At 33.4% G+C, this 17,495-nt stretch overlaps 1 protein-coding gene across 3 annotated transcripts in view; it reads left to right on the top strand.

Annotated features, from left to right (window-relative positions):
* The window catches only part of LOC129911055 (uncharacterized), a 221,712-nt gene that overhangs the window by 155,469 nt on the left and 48,748 nt on the right, over positions 1-17,495 (top strand). The gene's annotated exons all lie outside the window — the stretch shown is intronic.

Below are 17,495 nucleotides of genomic sequence, written 5' to 3'. Positions count from 1 at the left end.
AAAATTTATCTATTTTTCCCCATTTTTTAAACTTTTATCAATAAAAGGGGGCCGAATACAGGAAACTCTTGAATTTCAAAGCTTTTTTATGTGTTCTATTTCCGACCCCCCTTAAAATTACCAAAATTTGCATCTTTTTCCTGTTTAAAACCTATTTTATTTGAAGAATAATATATATTAAATAAGAAAAACAACATTTCAAAGCATTAGCTCGAAAATTGTTTCCACAAAACACTAATTACGATAGTGGGTTTCGGCAGTAAAATTACAAAAAAACCATACCCGATTGGATCACTTCACAAAAACTTATTTTTTTCTAAGAAAACTGAATAACAAGAATAATAAGAATATTGTAATTTTAGGAGAGACATTTAAAAAAAACAGAATAAGAGTAAACATTTGGAATAAATCCTACGAAATCACTAGTAATAACGATTTTGCTGAAAGGTGGCCGGCTACTGGAGAGGGCCGGAATTAGCCAACTATTCAACGCAACAAAAGGCTTTGTTTAATTTTATGTCTTAATGCATACTTGATTTTTTTTTATTTAATGTGTTACATTCTAAACAATTTATTTATTTTTGTTGCTGCATTCTATTCAAATATTAAGCGAATTTGTTTCAACACGGGCGTATTTGAATAATTCACAAATAATAATAATTTTTTATTTCAATAGATATTTTGTATTCTTCTTAACATACCAAACTATTTTTTGAATGCAATAAATATCATCTTGAATATACTTTAGAATATTTTCCAGCTTTGCAAACGAATATTTTTGTTTTCTTCTTAACACCGGTCATGACTACAAATATTTAAAATCTATTTATCAACACATTTTTATAAAGATAAAAAATCCGTTTATTATTGTTCATTATTAATTTTCATTCTGCGGGTGATTCACCTCTCTACAAAATTTAAAGAAAAAAAAATAGACATACCTAACTTATTCAATACTATTAATACCAATACGAAAATCCTAATTAAGAATGGAAAGAGCAATAAACATTGTGTCTTGAAAGACTAATAGAAAAATAAACTTTAATAGAAAAGTTATTATTCGAAACGTGCTATCGATTTATTTCTTTTGATTTTAACTATAAACCGAATTCTTTATGGCTTCGGTATATCTGTTCAAATCCAAAAATATATGCCGACCACGCATTTGCTGTCTCATTATTAACAATGACCCTCACACAAGGTGATTATGTAGTCTTAGGTATTTTATCGGTTACCGGCTAGACAAGTGTTACTTCCAGTTTGTTTTTTTTTTTTTTCTCTTTTTTTTTTGTTGGTGTTGGTAATTCAATTAAAAAAAACCTTAAAACTTTTTTTTTTTTACATATTAACGTTGTGTATAGAAACACTTATGACTAGATATAAAGGATAAGTTATGGACTAAGTAAAAAATATAGGTACGAGAATGGAAACCAATCTCCCGAAAAACTTAGGAAATATACAGTTTATAGGGATTTTTATAAAAAAAATATAATTTCTGCTGTGCCGCAACAAAAATAAACAACGTTCAAAGTTTGCTTGTTCAAGTTGAATGCAAATGAAGGACGCAAAATTTACTGACTATGTTTTATCGATTCTAATATTTTAATAAGGCAACATATTATTATGTATACATAATTTAAATTAGTCAGACCAATTTACGTCAATGATTTCGATTTAGGCCTCCATTCGTTAACCCTTCACCGGTTATGCAAATAAAAATATGTATGTATATTCTGATGTATTTTAATAATAGCCAACTCGTTAAATGCTTATCTGTCTGTATTTGTTATTCTATTTGTAAATTGTATATAGTTTAAGTTGTTCGTTGTTAGTCACTTAGAAGAAATATGCCCTTCATGAATGAAATATACAAAATACCACCCTATTTTACATTTTTTGTTCAATCTGCGACATTATCTAGTAAGTGAGGCGTATTCATAGACACTGTTTAAGATGCTTATAAGAAAAACTCGAGTTTATCCCATTTGAATTGCATTGGATAAATCCCAGGTTTTCACCTTGTCGTGGTGGGGGGGCTTACGTTTGGCACTCCAGCAACCCAGCTGTAGGACCAAACAAACTAAGAAAACCAAAAACAGAGATGTTATCTAAATTAATGAACAAATATGGATAAAGTTGAAGAAGTAGATAAAAATCGAGTGGGGATATTCACTCAAGTGTCGGCAGATGTCACGGCTGCCGGCGAGGGCTTGGTTTTGAATAAAACTAAGTCGCCAGTGACAAACAAAAACTTAAAACAATCAGGAACTATTGGCGCTCCATCCTGTAGCAGGCCTACTGCCGGTGGGGTTGATGAGATATTCTCTGCGTATCTCATGAACCTCACCAACACTGAGGACGAAACTGTGGGAACTGGGGAGAGAGAGATGACGTCGGATGAAGAGAATCGTATTCTCAATGACGACGACTTTCAATCCCTACCCAGTTCAGACAGCTCGGACGCAGATGTCACAGTGGCAGAAAACCCTGCGATGGGCATGGACATTGACAACCCACTAGACAAAACTTTGGCCAAAACCCTGTCCTTGACAGGAGCCAAAGTTACGTCGACTCCGGACAAAAGGAATAGTGAACCTACCAAAGTCTGTAAGGATGGCTCAGACCCCACAAAGGTGCTGAGAAACACCGGACCCGAACAGCGATGCCCAAAAGGGCCTATATCGACTCATAAAGGAAAGGTGCATCCAAACAAGCAGAATAAGGTAGGGGAGCCAACTCCAGATCTCAAAAAGATCGATAATGCGAGGAGAGCCGTACGAAGATATGGCAGTGGTGACCAGAAGAAATTGTGTCTGCGAGACTGGAAAAGATTGAGTTGGGCCCGCAAACTTCTTGCGAAGTTCGACGCTAAAAACGAAGCCCCAAGCGACACAAAAGAAAAGAAAAATGACCAACATCGCGCCTCCACCTCAAAAGCAGCTGCAGCCAGCAACCCAAGGGTGATACCGGAAAACGGTCCCAAACACTCTAGGGTCCAAGATGCTGGTGAAAGCAATCGCCAAAAGAGAGGTAGACAAAACGACACGTCGTCCCCGAAAGAAACTGACCCCAAGAAATATAAGTCGGCAAACAGTGTTCAAACACCCATAAATATTCAGGCGGCAGTTATCAATGCAGGGAGCCCAGAAGGGAAACTAACCAACGAACAGTGGTCACAAGTGGAGGTTAAGCTTCTTGAATTCGTCAACGAAGAGATACTTGCCTCCACAGGTTTCGTTCCAACCTTCGGGCCACTATCGACAGTAAAAGGCTTCAAGGTTCTTGCCTGTTGCGGTGAACCTACTCTGAACTGGCTCAGAGATAAAGTGGGCTGCATGAAGGGGTTATTGGACGGAGTTACGCTTAGCGTTGCTCTTAAAGATGACCTCCCCACCAGACCCAAAGTCCGTATTAACGTACCGGGCCCCAATATCGACGAGACCACCCTTGAAAGGTACCTAAGAGCACAAAACCCAAGCCTCCCCAGTGCAGACTGGAAAGTCATGCAAATGGAGGCACCTACAAAATCAGGTCGGGAAGCAATCATCATGCTCAACCATGAAACCATGGCTATGTTACCATCTTTAGACTTCCTTTTGAGATTTGGCATAAATGCGGTAAAGGTGAGACCGGTAACGGCAGCCAACTTGCAAAACAACAATAACAATAACTAAAAACAAAAATATGAAAGTGTTGCAACTAAATCTGCAACACAGCAAGTTGGCATCTGCCACCCTAACCTCATTTATGTCAAAAAATAATATAGACATCGCCCTTGTGCAAGAGCCGTGGATCAACAGCGGTAACATCTGCGGACTTAAATCCAAAGATTTCATTATTTATTGCAAAAAAGGGCCTACTGAAGGTAACTATCGTACATGTATAGTAGCGAAAAAAATTTTAAATCTTTTTCTTCTATCCCCCCATTGTAGCGCTGATATGACGACGGTCAAATGTGAAAGAGACGGGGCCCAGCCCCTGATCATAACATCCGTCTACATGCCAGGTGATTCACCGGGGCCTCCACCATCAGCAGCGTTCACCGAGTTGGTAGCAGAAGTTGGTAAGAAAGGTTGGGATCTTCTGGCAGGCTGTGATGCAAATGCCCACCATCTGCAATGGGGCAGTACAGATACAAACACAAGAGGTGAGTCACTTTTTGAATTTATTATTAAAAACAATATGGTGATACATAACAGAGGTAATGAACCCACCTTCATTACAAAAATCAGAAAAGAAGTATTAGACGTGACACTTTCCACGAACTCTAACTCTATTGAGATAAGTAACTGGAATGTGTCAAGTAATGTTACATTCTCAGACCATAGAATGTTAACATTCCAAATAATGCACGATGCTGTAAGCCCCAAACCCCTTAGAAATCCTAGGAAAACTAACTGGGAAGCCTATAATAGTAAAATTAAGGCCTCATCGTTGGGCCAATATGTTAGTCAACCTCTATTAGACAGCTCAGCTATAGAAAAACTTGTAATTGAATTTACATCAGATATAATTAAAGCGTACGAAAGCTCTTGCCCCTTGCCCAAAGCTAAAAGAAAGCTCAACCCCGTATGGTGGTCAAACGAACTTTCCATTTTGAGGCTACATTCTAGGAGGCTTTACAACAGAGCTAAATACAGTAACAATCCAGCTGATTGGGATCTCTTCAAAATCAGCAAAAACGCATATAAAAACCGAACTACCTATGCCAAAAGAGCAGCCTGGCGGCAATTCTGCACCGACATAGAGTCCACAAACGATGCAGCTAGGCTCAGAAAAGTTATGTCAAAGGTCTATTCCCCTCCGGGCTTCCTAAAATGCCCAGATGATACCTGGACAGAATCTAGCTCTGAAACTATCGAATTACTTATGCGCACTCATTTCCCAGGCTGTGACAAGGTCACAACTCTTGATGAAAATGGTCCCAATATAATAAACAACAATATAGGTACCCAAATAGTAGACAATAGAAAAGTGGCATGGGCCATTGATTCTTTCTCAGCTTTCAAGTCTCCAGGGCCTGATGGAATAATTCCAATCATGTTACAAAGCTCTAAAGACTTGTTAGTCCCAATCCTTACGGACATTTTTAGAGGTTGTTTAAACACAACTTATGTTCCCTCTAGTTGGAGAGAAGTTAAAGTAATCTTCATTCCCAAAGCTGGTAAGCCTTCCCACACGGAACCTAAAGACTTCAGGCCGATAAGCCTATCTTCCTTTCTTTTAAAGACCTTAGAAAGACTAATTGAAACGCACATTCGGTTAAAAATCGACGACAATGTTCTCTCACAGGCCCAACATGCATATATGAAGGGCAAATCTGTTGAGACGGCATTACATGAAGTTGTGGGTACCATTGAACATTCAATCCACCACAAAGAATTCACTCTGGGAGCATTCCTAGACATTGAAGGGGCCTTCAACAATGTTGAAAATGCAGCCATACGGCAAGCCCTAGACACCAGCGGTGTCGATTCAAATCTGTCAAACTGGATTGATTCGATGCTTCAAACTAGACTTGTAAATGCAGAAATGGGTAGCAGCAAGCTGAAGGTAAGAACTTGTAGGGGAACTCCACAAGGAGGAGTCCTATCACCCCTACTCTGGCTCTTAGTTGTTAACCAGATCTTAACCAAGCTTAGCCAAAACGGTGTTAAAGTTGTGGCTTATGCCGACGACATTATCATCATGGCCTCGGGCAAATTTGTTCCGACCCTGCGTGATCTTCTTCAAACAGCCCTTAACAAGCTCAACAACTGGGCCTCAGGCTGCGGTCTCAATGTAAACCCACTTAAAACAGAACTAGTATTATTTACTAGGAAAAGAAATATCCCAAATATTAACCCTCCCACAATAAATGGGACTCCTCTTACCATCACTGGTAAAGCCAAATATCTTGGGTTGATAATTGATAGAAAACTTAATTGGAAAGAAAATATAAAGGAACGTGAAAAGAAAGCTTCTATTGCCTTTTACACCTGTAGTAGAATTTTTGGTAAAAAATGGGGGCCCAATCCCAAAACGATTCATTGGATGTATACAGCCATTATAAGGCCTATTCTGACGTATGCATGCCTGGTCTGGTGGCCAGCCCTAGATAAAACAGTCAACCTTAAAATTATGACCAAAATTCAAAGACTCGCGTGTATAGGTACCACTAGTGCCATGAGAACCACACCCACATCAGCCCTAGAAACATTCCTTTCACTTGCCCCGATCGACCTTTTTACAAAAGAATCGGCGGCCATAAGTGCCCTTCGTTTGAAGGAGGGCAAGAACTGGAAAAGGGGCCTCTTGGGTCATAAAACAATATTGAACTATGTTGCAAGTAACATTCAAACTGACTATAATCTTCCATTCAATGATTTCAACCCAGTAGCGCTTACAGACTTCCCTACAAGGGAACTCTGGGAGTCAAACAGGGTCATTATTACAGATCATGTCTCGGTTTTCACTGACGGGTCTAAATCAGACCTAGGCGTAGGGTCAGGCATCTTTTCAGATAACCCTCCCATAAACAAATCACTGAAACTCCCTGACTTCTGTAGTGTTTTTCAAGCGGAAGTTTTTGCAGTTTGCGAAGCAGCGAACATACTCTCCGCGCTCAATTTAATGAACAAAAATATTGATATCTTTATAGACAGCCAGGCAGCAATTAAAGCCATTTCCTCTATTGTCACGAAGTCCAAACTAGTTGACCAGTGTCGTAAGGCACTAAGGTCCCTAAACATAACGAACATAGTTACCCTTCGATGGGTCCCAGGACATCGTGATATACAGGGGAATGAAAGGGCAGATGAATTGGCCAAAACAGGATCATCTCTTGATCCGTGCCAAACAGCTTCATGGGTGCTTATGCCAATGGAACACGAAAAAAGCAGAATAAAACAAAGCTTCTTGAACTCTGCAAACGATAGATGGTCAGCTCTTGAAACCTGTCGTGTTTCAAGAAATCTGTGGCCGACCATTTCTAAGAACAAAACTGAAACCATACTTAAGCTAAGCAGGCCTCAGTTGTCCCTATTGATTGGTATCCTTACGGGTCACAACTCAATGGGAACCCACATGAGTAGGATGGGTATTGTCTCATCAGACTTATGTAGAGGGTGTCAAGACGAAGAGGCGGAGGAGGGCTCATACCACTTCCTTTGTGAATGCCCCAGCTTAGCAAAAAGTAGGAAAACAACTCTCGGAGATTACTTCTTCGATGAGTTAGATGACGTCTCGTCCTTGCCACTGAAAAACATATTGAAATTTATCCAAATTTCAGGATGGTTCAGGGAGGCCCACAACACTAACTCCAACCCGTAATTCCCTAAACCCTTCCCTTACCCATCCTCACTCCTGCCCACCCTAACCCTGGGGATCACAATGGATCCATCGAGATCCGAGTGGGATAACTCGACTTGTCGGATTATCACCCCGTTCAACCTAACCTAATCCCAGTTTAAGTCAAACAACTGCCATGAATATGCCCCAGTGTGTTTTAAATTTCATAAGCAAATATCCTACCTTAATTTCTTTATTTTTTTGTCCTACTCTACTTACTTGTCAATGTTGGTCCGAAAAGAGAGAACAAAATTCTTAATTTTTTCAAACTTTTATCCTCTTATTAATCTTTCTAATAAAGGACATGACCCATTTTTGGGCCCAGGGCGTACACTGACGAGACTAGTATCAAATGAAAGCTTATATTGAGCTCTATTAGTGAGCCAAATTTTTTGAAAAATGCTTTTGGGGATTTCGAGATATTTGACTCTGAAGTTGGGGACGGAAAAATCAAAAAAATCGGAAGTTTTCGAAACAACTCTTCATAGCATCCAAAATATAAAACCTAGAAAAACAATTTTGGTACCAAATGAAAGGTTAGAGTCATACCTTTCGACTGATACTAATATCTTTTTCCTAAAATCAGTATTTTTTTATATATGGCTCTTAGACTTTTTCTTGAAAAAAATTCCGTAACACTGATTTCAACGACTGATATCTCGAAAAAATAAGTTATGACATACACTTTTTTTTACACCAATGCAATCTTCAGTTTATAACCTTTTATTTCATATACATAAAAGTAACATTACTTAAAAAAAAAAACATATTATAAACAAAAAAAAAACTTACAAAAAAAAATAATTTAAAAAAAAATTAATATCATTTTTTTCTATTTTATTCAAACCTTAATTATAATTGATAATAAAGAACTATGGTTTTCCTTTAATGAAAATAATTATAAGCCCTAAAAAATATAATATGCACACAAATAAAATGCGATGAAAAACATTTTATTCTACTTAACATGAGGCTGACCAGGTGTTCTTTTCAACGGTAATATTTTGTCAGGTTAAAGATTCTACAATGCTACAAATAAGCTTTTTTGATAATATTTTGTTCTCGACCGTTAGAAATCGACGCTTGACACTCACTCAAGCAAGCTGATCGAAGAAAAATTGATAATAAGAGTACATTATAAATAAAGAGTGTTGTGTTTTTAACTAAGTGAGGAAAAAGCATAAAAAACATACTTTTTCTTTGATATCAGGTGAAAGTGCATATTTTTTAACAAAAACTGATAAAATGAGTAATAATAATTCTGCATATCCAAGACTAATCGGGAACAATTACCTATTGAGAGGTCGAATCAAATCACGACACATCAGTTCAAAGGTATATTTAACATACATATTAGTAAGCAATGACGAAAATGTATCCAACACAAGCAATGCAATTGAAGCATATTATTGTTATTGTCTTGTTGGTATGAGGACTGTTGGGTGCTGCGCTCACGTTATGAGTTATAAACTGAAGATTGCATTGGTGTAAAAAAAAGTGTATGTCATAACTTATTTTTTCGAGATATCAGTCGTTGAAATCAGTGTTACGGAATTTTTTTCAAAAAAAGTCTAAGAGCCATATATAAAAAAATACTGATTTTAGGAAAAAGATATTAGTATCAGTCGAAAGGTATGACTCTAACCTTTCATTTGGTACCAAAATTGTTTTTCTAGGTTTTATATTTTGGATGCTATGAAGAGTTGTTTCGAAAACTTCCGATTTTTTTTATTTTTCCGTCCCCAACTTCAGAGTCAAATATCTCGAAATCCCCAAAAGCATTTTTGAAAATATTTGGCTCACTAATAGAGCTCAATATAAGCTTTCATTTGATACTAGTCTCGTCGGTGTACGCCCTGGGCCCAGGCTCCATAGAAAAATGGGTCATCTCCTTTTCTTTTTATCAAACAGTTGTTTCGCTGCTTTCATTTCAACTTAAATTTTTATTGTTATTTTTGTTGATGACCCTTTTTTTATTTCCTAAACAAAAAACGGGTTGATACAAAAAACGGGGTCGTATTTTGGTGAAGATTTTTTATTTTATACGTATCCAATTCATCTTTTTATGAATCAAAAAATAGAATAAATAGTTTTAAATACAACGCCAGTAGTGAAATTGTTAATATCCAATGTCAATAAAACATCTTTATTTCAACATATTAATGAGATGCGATTGACGTAGTTAAGTTCAATCAGTTTTGCATCTCTGCTTATGAAAGTTCAACCCAAACTTTCATATAAACTCTTTTAATGTCTTTTTATATTTTGCATTAAAATGTAAAAGCCTTAAAAAACATTGTATGTGTCTGAAATTATTTCGTATAACAAAACATTACTGCATCTGAAATTAAAATTGTATCTCTTTTAAGTATTTTTTTTTCTCCTTTTTTCACAAATGCACAGCAAAAAAAAAAAACAGTTTAAGTTCATTTTTTAAATAGTTTCTAATTAATATTAAAGTTAGTTCTTACCATTAAAGTAATTCTTACCATGAGCTTCAAAATAGCAATCTTGAATATTTTAAACTTGAATTCTAAATAAACTTTCACAAAAGTGATTATATTGCTATTTTATTAAAAAATACAAAGCTCTGTGTCGCAATTTTATCAATAGGCAACCCTGATTTATCAATGTGTTATTAAATACGACACTGTAGGTAGTTTTGCGGGAGGTCCATTAAGAAGACAACAGAAAAATTGAATTTGTCGTTGTCTTTCAATATGCCAGTGTTGAAGAATCCATAATTCTCTTAGTGTGATTTTCAAAAAAAAAAGTTTGAATAATTTATTCCCCTTGAGGCATTTCAAAAAAAAAAAATTAAATATAGTTAGCGCCAAAGAATCGCCGAGGTGCCTAAAAGCTATCTACATAGCTATAGTCAATCCATTATTGATTACGCAAATGCATAAAATAAGATATTGAATATAAAATACGAATTATTGATTAACTTTAAAATTAGTTACTTTTTTTAGCAACAAAATTTAACTATTAATACTAAAATTTAGCAAATATGTTAAAATATTTTCGATTTTAAATGCACCATTTTTATAATTGTACTTTTTAAACAAACAACCCGACTTCTCAGGCTATAAATAGTAGAAATTATTTTTTGTGTGTAGATAAAAAATGTTTTGGAGGCGTTCTTTATTATGCAAATACAGATTCCTTACTCAAAAAGAATATTTTAATAAATAGGCGACTTGAAAACATTTTCAATGTGCAAATTGTTACTTAAGAGGCCAAAAGAAACGAACAGATAGATAAACTTTTTATATTAAGATATAGAAGCAAAGACAAAGTCAACGAACTTATATACAAGTATCGTACATACACTCTCAATCATTTAAATGTATTCTAAAAAAATAATGAAATAAAGGCAGCATAGTTTTACAATAAAAAAAAAAGAAAAAAAAATAATTAATTATATGAATATTAAAATTCAAAAAGTAATACAGGAATGATCTTAGTTACTATAAGACGTTTAACGTATTAAAAATGTGCTACAAGATTCACATTCACAATTTATTCGTATCAAAGACTTTTCCTACGAATTTATCATCTCAAATTAAAATTTTATACTTACCAATTAAGACCGACCATAAATATTTAAATGAATTAAAAAAAAAACTTTGAAACTATTACATAATTACATGGATGTGTATAGAATCAAAACTATAAATTATAATATAATATTAAAAATTACTTATTTTCGCGATCATAAAATACATCTTAACTCAGTCCCATTTAAAATAAAAAATAGATAAAAGGTACTCACTCGTGCACACATGTATGTATTTTCTTTTTTTATACAAAATTTCATTTCAAGGTCTTTGATATGGTGGGTAAAACAAAACTGTTTTTCAAACGTTTTTATAAACGCAGACTACACTTGAACAAATGAACGAATTGTTTTTGATTTGCAACTTTGTTTTGACAAAAAAAAAGAACTGTTAAAGTATTAGATAAGATTTGATGCTATCAATTTTGCAAAAAAGAACTTGTTGACCTTTCATTAAAAAAAAAAACAAAAATTATATTAATTGATACGTGCAAGTAGGTACACATATCTAATTTATTATTGATGAATAAAAAAATCCACTTAACGTTATTGCATTAAAAATCAAATTATTATACTTAAAGCTATATTTTTTGATCAAAATATAGACAAATTTACTTTTTTCAAAAATTGATAAGTTTTTTAATAGTTTATTACTCATTAATTATCTAGAAGGAAATGTAGATATAGGTTGATTTTTTTAAGAAAGATAAATGTTTTATTTTTTTAAGTAGGTACTTGACAACAAATTTGCCGAACCAATATATGTATTTTTGAACGGGTTAAAATATATTAGGCCTATTTATTTTCGTTTACACTTTCGATTTACAAACCTTTCAATTCAAGTAAGCGATTTATTAATTTTTGTAGGAAGTACTTCTTTAAAAAACATTTGCTGAAACGCAACATAAACAATTAAGGTCAATTCTTGTTCTTTATTATTTCCTGCGCAAAATCAGAAGGTTTTATGTAGATCTTAAATTCATAAGTTTTGTTAAGACGATATGCTAATTTAAAAGAATATTAACATTGAATAATTACAAATAGAAGTGGACACCCAGGGAAACTTCCGCTGTAAAGTTGCTGTCGCTAATATCGTGCGTTGAATTAAAAAAGCAAATCCAACAATCCAAAAGCAAAGCCAGCAATCCAAAAGCAAATCCAGCAACCCAAAATCAAATCCTAAACAGCTTATACATATAGATAAATGTTTTCCTATTTCAAAAAGTGGAGATAGCCTAGAGGATAAGGTGAATGTCTGTTAAGTTAACCTGCCTAGGTTCGAATCTGACGGGAAATTGAGATTGTTTTTTTTTTTTTACATTACTAAAATAAAAATTAATTAAATTTCTCAAAAAAAAAAAAAACAATTTCAAATTTTACCGGTATTCGAACCTAGGCCAGTAGGAGTAAAAGGCATCGTCCTTGTTCTCTAGACTAATATGACTTTTCAATATACGAAAACTTATATCAATATAAGCTCTTTGATATGTATAATAATAATTATTAATTTTTTTATGAAGGTTTAAAAAAATTATTAGTTAAGACTCAACTCGAAAATACATAATAGTTGAGACGCAAACATGTAGTTCATCTATCTTCCGGTACTCTTGTAGTTGCAGAGTAATCTGCGGTGTCACTTCTATTTGTAATTATTCAATGATATTAATATATGTAATGTAGGCATTAATAAAACTCAAAATCAGTATTTTATAATTTGGTCTAAAATTTGTATACAAAAAGTTGTTGTATTCTTATTCAAACTTTAAAAATGCATGTTTCTTGGATCTAAAAATTGTCCTATAAAGTATGTATTTATTATTATTTTTACAAGTTGTAAACTTGTCCTTACTTGAAGCATATCATTTTGACCATTGCACGATAGTTTGTTTGTGATAGTTTCAAAAATAGAACAATTTGTATTAAAAATGCACAGTACAAAAAAGCTACGCATACGCCACAGTCACCCAGGCAATCTAGTTCAGTCAATTGTATTCAGACTCATATAAAAGTAGAAAGTGCTGATGTAATTGTTTCTAGGCGATTATACTACCTATATAATATATATAGTATATATGTATATTTTGTTTAACACGAAGTTGTTTTGCAAAATTTCGCACGGGTACCACGAGAAATTATTGTAAAAATTAAAGAAAATTGTTTCTTTTTATTCTGTTTGTGAATTACATCAAAGGAACATATTAATTTTAATTTTTTGTAAGACTAAAGGCATCCGGCCAATAGATTCTTCAAAAATTCACAAAAATTAGCACTTTTTGAGAAAAAAAATTCATAGAGTTTTTTGTCTTACTTCCGGAAACATTGAATATTTAAAAACAGAAGAAAAAAGCTTTTCTAAAACAAAGCTCAATATCCCCAAAGTTCAAACGAACAAACAAATTTGGTAAAATATATTTAAAGATTTCCTTTATTTAAAAATAAAGAAAAATAGAACCATATTAAAGTATCATCGCTCCTTGCAAAAGCATAATGAACAAGTTTAGAACTTCCATATTAACGGCTTCCTAAAATAAATAGTCTTTTTATCCGACGACAATATATGTACAAATTCTCACAAATAACGAAAGCAATAATTTTGGTTAGTGTTACTGCTTGTTTTGTATATTTTATGTAACTATCACTGTCACTTCCACACAAAAATACCATTTAATATAGAAGGCTTATAACACGGAGGGGGGGGGGGATAAATAAGCTGCGCCCGCAAAGCGCATAAAACTTACCCGCATTTGCGCTTTACTTCAATTGAGTTCATCTTATCGCACGTACCGACATATATTCCGCGAGTTGTGCTGTCAAGATAGTTAATTTTAAGTAGTTTGTGCAACACAGCAGTGAAAGGAGAAAGTTTTCTTGCGCGACCCGCTCATTTCTGTGCAAATTTTCACGAGGCACAAAGTGAAAATTTACAACAACAAAGAAAATCAAATTATACACTAGTTGTTTTTTGGCCTTCAACAGGATCTTTTACGAGTATGCTAGAGAGATGCAATAGACCATGATGATCACAGCACAGCGCAGCACAGGGGTGGCACGTCCAACTGCAAAGTGAAGCGAAAGGCGAAGTATTCGAACGAACAACCGTGTAGCTTTAACAACCATCAGGCATGAGCTAAACCAGCCATCTCTATATTCCAGCATCCAATGAAAATGAAATGCAATGACTCTGTCGGTGAAGTAACGGTTGGTTGATGCAGCTTCATCTGATTTTGGTTTCAAATTTAACAAGATACTTTTGAATTTTATGGTCACGACGACGACGATGTGCAGAGGCTAGCAGCGACGTAGTGCTGAGAGTCTTGATGGTGCTTGTTGCATGTCTACTTTGGTGGTGCAGTAAGCAGCAGCTGAATCGTATTTGAAGTGTATGTTTTTTTGCATGTTCTCAGTTCACCTAGGGATCGCGCGGCGTGTCGAGCCGCATATCGCCAAAATTGAAGTGAAAACATAGAAAAGCAGGGCCGCACTCATGATGTATACTCTCTTTATTTAAGTTATCAATTCGCTCTATGGAATAAAAGGATGTAACACACCTTTGGGTTATTCTGCTGCCAATAAATTATTTATTAAAACTGCAAGCTTGAAAGTATGTAAAATAAAGCAATTGAGCATTAATTTGTTTGTGGACCAAATTTTCTTCATTTTCGGTTACTTTGTTTTTGCCTATTTTGATTTTTTTTTTAAACGATGTTTGAGGGCAAACATGAAATTTTATACAAAAAAATCTTATTTATTTAATGTTTTAAAGGATTTACTTAAGTGTTTAATTCCATGCAAAGAAATTTTATTAAAAACATAAAAAGTTTGTTCCCCTAAGAACATCAATAAAAAAAATTCACTAATCCTGTTCACCCTAGCGAAATTGTAGCCCTTTTGAAACTGGGCTCATAAGCTTCAAAGGTGACCCTGAGATCCAGACTGAAATAGAATTTGTTTTTTTTTTTATTGCTTGAGTAGAGAAATCGTTTGAATGTTATGGTTTTTCGGAAAAAATTACAAAGCTAATTGGACCTTAGCTAAACTGCTACCATGGCCTTGAAGGGGATGATTACTTTCTGTTATAGCTGATTAGTTTGGATTTCTTTTTTCAAAATTTGTATGATTTGCCAATGACACTTTTCGGCTATTTAAATTGATATTTATTAAGTATTATTTTGCCAAAATTCTAACTACACATCACAACACATTTTTGTCTACTGATTTCGTATACTTAAACGAAAATTTTATACACAGATATAAAGGTCTAACCTATTGCACTACCTACACTCATGTGCATGTTAAAAAAAAAGCCTTTTAACCTGATGTCAAGGAATTTAATTATTTTAGCTAAATCAAATTCTATACATGTACACTGAAAATAATAAATTTCGTAAAATTACGAAAATCGTTTCATACACTACATTTTCGTTGGCCCAACGAAACTTTCGTTGGCTCAACGAAAATATGTAATTTTTCGTAATATGAAAACCTTCATCAATTAATGAAAACGTTTCATACACTTTTTCTCCCTTTTTAGTGCCAAAAAATCCAATTCAATGAAAAGATTCATCAATTAACGAAAAATTTCATACTCATTTTAAAGAATAAAAATAAGAATTTTGTCCTTACTTTATTAAAGTTTTAATTAAGTAACGAAAAAATTCATTAACTTATGAAATTCAACATTAACTAACGAAAATCTTCATAAGCTTATGTAAATTCTTCATATACTAATGAAATATTACATTGGCTTATGAAAAAATACATCAGTTAACGAAAAAAATCGTTGCCTTACAAAAAAAAAACGTAGACTTGGGTGCATTTCTGTTTTAATGATTAAAAATTGAATCTTGCTTTATATAGTTCACATTAGGTTTTTGTTTCAAAATCTATGTAAGTTGAGCTGAATATAAAAAATATTTGCGTATTGACAAGGTGTCTCACGAGAAGTCGGACTCATTAGTTGACTTAAGTGAGCTCCACCGGGTCGAAACGCCAATTTTAATTTTAATTAAATTAATAATTTAACAAGTCCAATAAAAAAATACAATTAATACAACGAAAAGTTTCGTTAGCTAACAAATATTTTTTCGTAATTTAATTAAAATGTTTATTTAATTTACGAAAAAATTCGTTAGCTAACGAAAGTTCTTTCATAAATTAATCAAAAAATACATTGACTAACGAAAAATATCACCGTGGTTAATAAAATTTTACGTTAATCGATGAAAAATTTCGTAAAGTGATGTAAAAATTCATTAACTCTCGATCAAAAATTTTTATGAAAAATTTCATTAAAATACTACAGTTTTCGTTGATTGATGAAGTTCTTCATTAACGTATGAAAGCCATTTCGTTAAGCCAATTAAATTTTTCATCGGCTGAAAATTAATTAAATTTTCGTTGGCTCAACGAATTTTTTCGTTGTATTTACGTAAGGATTTGGTTCAGTGTACCTACATTTTTTTTTTTTTTCAGAAGCAAAGCTCTACCTATCGACATGTATTATTACCGTCGCCCATATTGTATAACTTTACTCAGTACTCTTTTACGCCTTAAATTATAGTGTAACAATTAATTTAAATCATATACTATATAGAAATTAATTTTTAGAGGATGAAGCTTTGAATATGTTTTATGCATCCTTTGAACACTGCTGTTTTTAAGTTCCAAACCCTGGCATTTTACAGGATATTATTGCTTTTATTAACAAAAACGTATTTATATTGCATATCGCTTTCTTCACGACGAAATTTGAGTTGAAAAACGCTTTCATATCATTCTCCAAAGAAATACATAATACACACTATAGATTTGTATGAAATCTTTTGAATTTTGAGTTTAATAAAATTAGTTGAAATTTCGAAATATCCAATAATTATTGTGGAACTGGTAATTTACACTTCCCCCGAAAACCCCTAGGTATTACAATATTTGTATGGACTCTTTTGATTTTTAATTCTCTTAGCAAATGAAACTCCAAATCGTGAAAAATGAAAATATCCAAAAAAAAAATTAGAGCTCTTAGAAAGGAGCTTTTGTAATATTTAGGCTTAGTGAACCCAAATGCATTAGGTTCGATATAAAATTTTCTGGGAAAAGTAAACAAACTGTTAAAATAAGCAGAACTTTAATATAAGTACGAAATTACCCCCAAACTGTTTAAAACAGGTAGGTTGATGCAAATTTTTCTGGAAGATTTTAATAAACGCCCAAAATAAAAGAAACTCAAAAATTAGTATGAATATTCCCCCAAATATGAAAAATTAAATATTTCGAAAACTAGAGCTTGTAGAAAAAAAACAATATGATTTTTGAGCTAACTGAACCTAAATCCATACAGTTTGATATGAATCTTTCTGAAAAATAAAAAAAAAGAATTGAAATTGTTGACCAGTAAATAAAAGTTGAGAGAAAGAAAGAGTTGTAAGTCTCTACGGCTGGTTCTTTCGTGGGGTGTCGTTGTTCCACGAATTTTTAATTTATTAATATACCTAAATAACTAAGAAAACAACGAATAGTCCAAAAACACTAACGTCTCCTTGAGATCCTTTATATTTTTGGCATAAACAATATTCCTGTGAATAACTTCAATAAAACAAAATTGAATCAC

Source organism: Episyrphus balteatus, chromosome 2 (genome assembly GCF_945859705.1).
Source record: "Episyrphus balteatus chromosome 2, idEpiBalt1.1, whole genome shotgun sequence".
Classification (NCBI taxonomy): Eukaryota; Metazoa; Arthropoda; class Insecta; order Diptera; family Syrphidae; genus Episyrphus; species Episyrphus balteatus.
The sequence above is the reverse complement of the archived record's forward strand: the minus strand, read 5'-3'. Positions and strand labels throughout refer to the sequence as shown.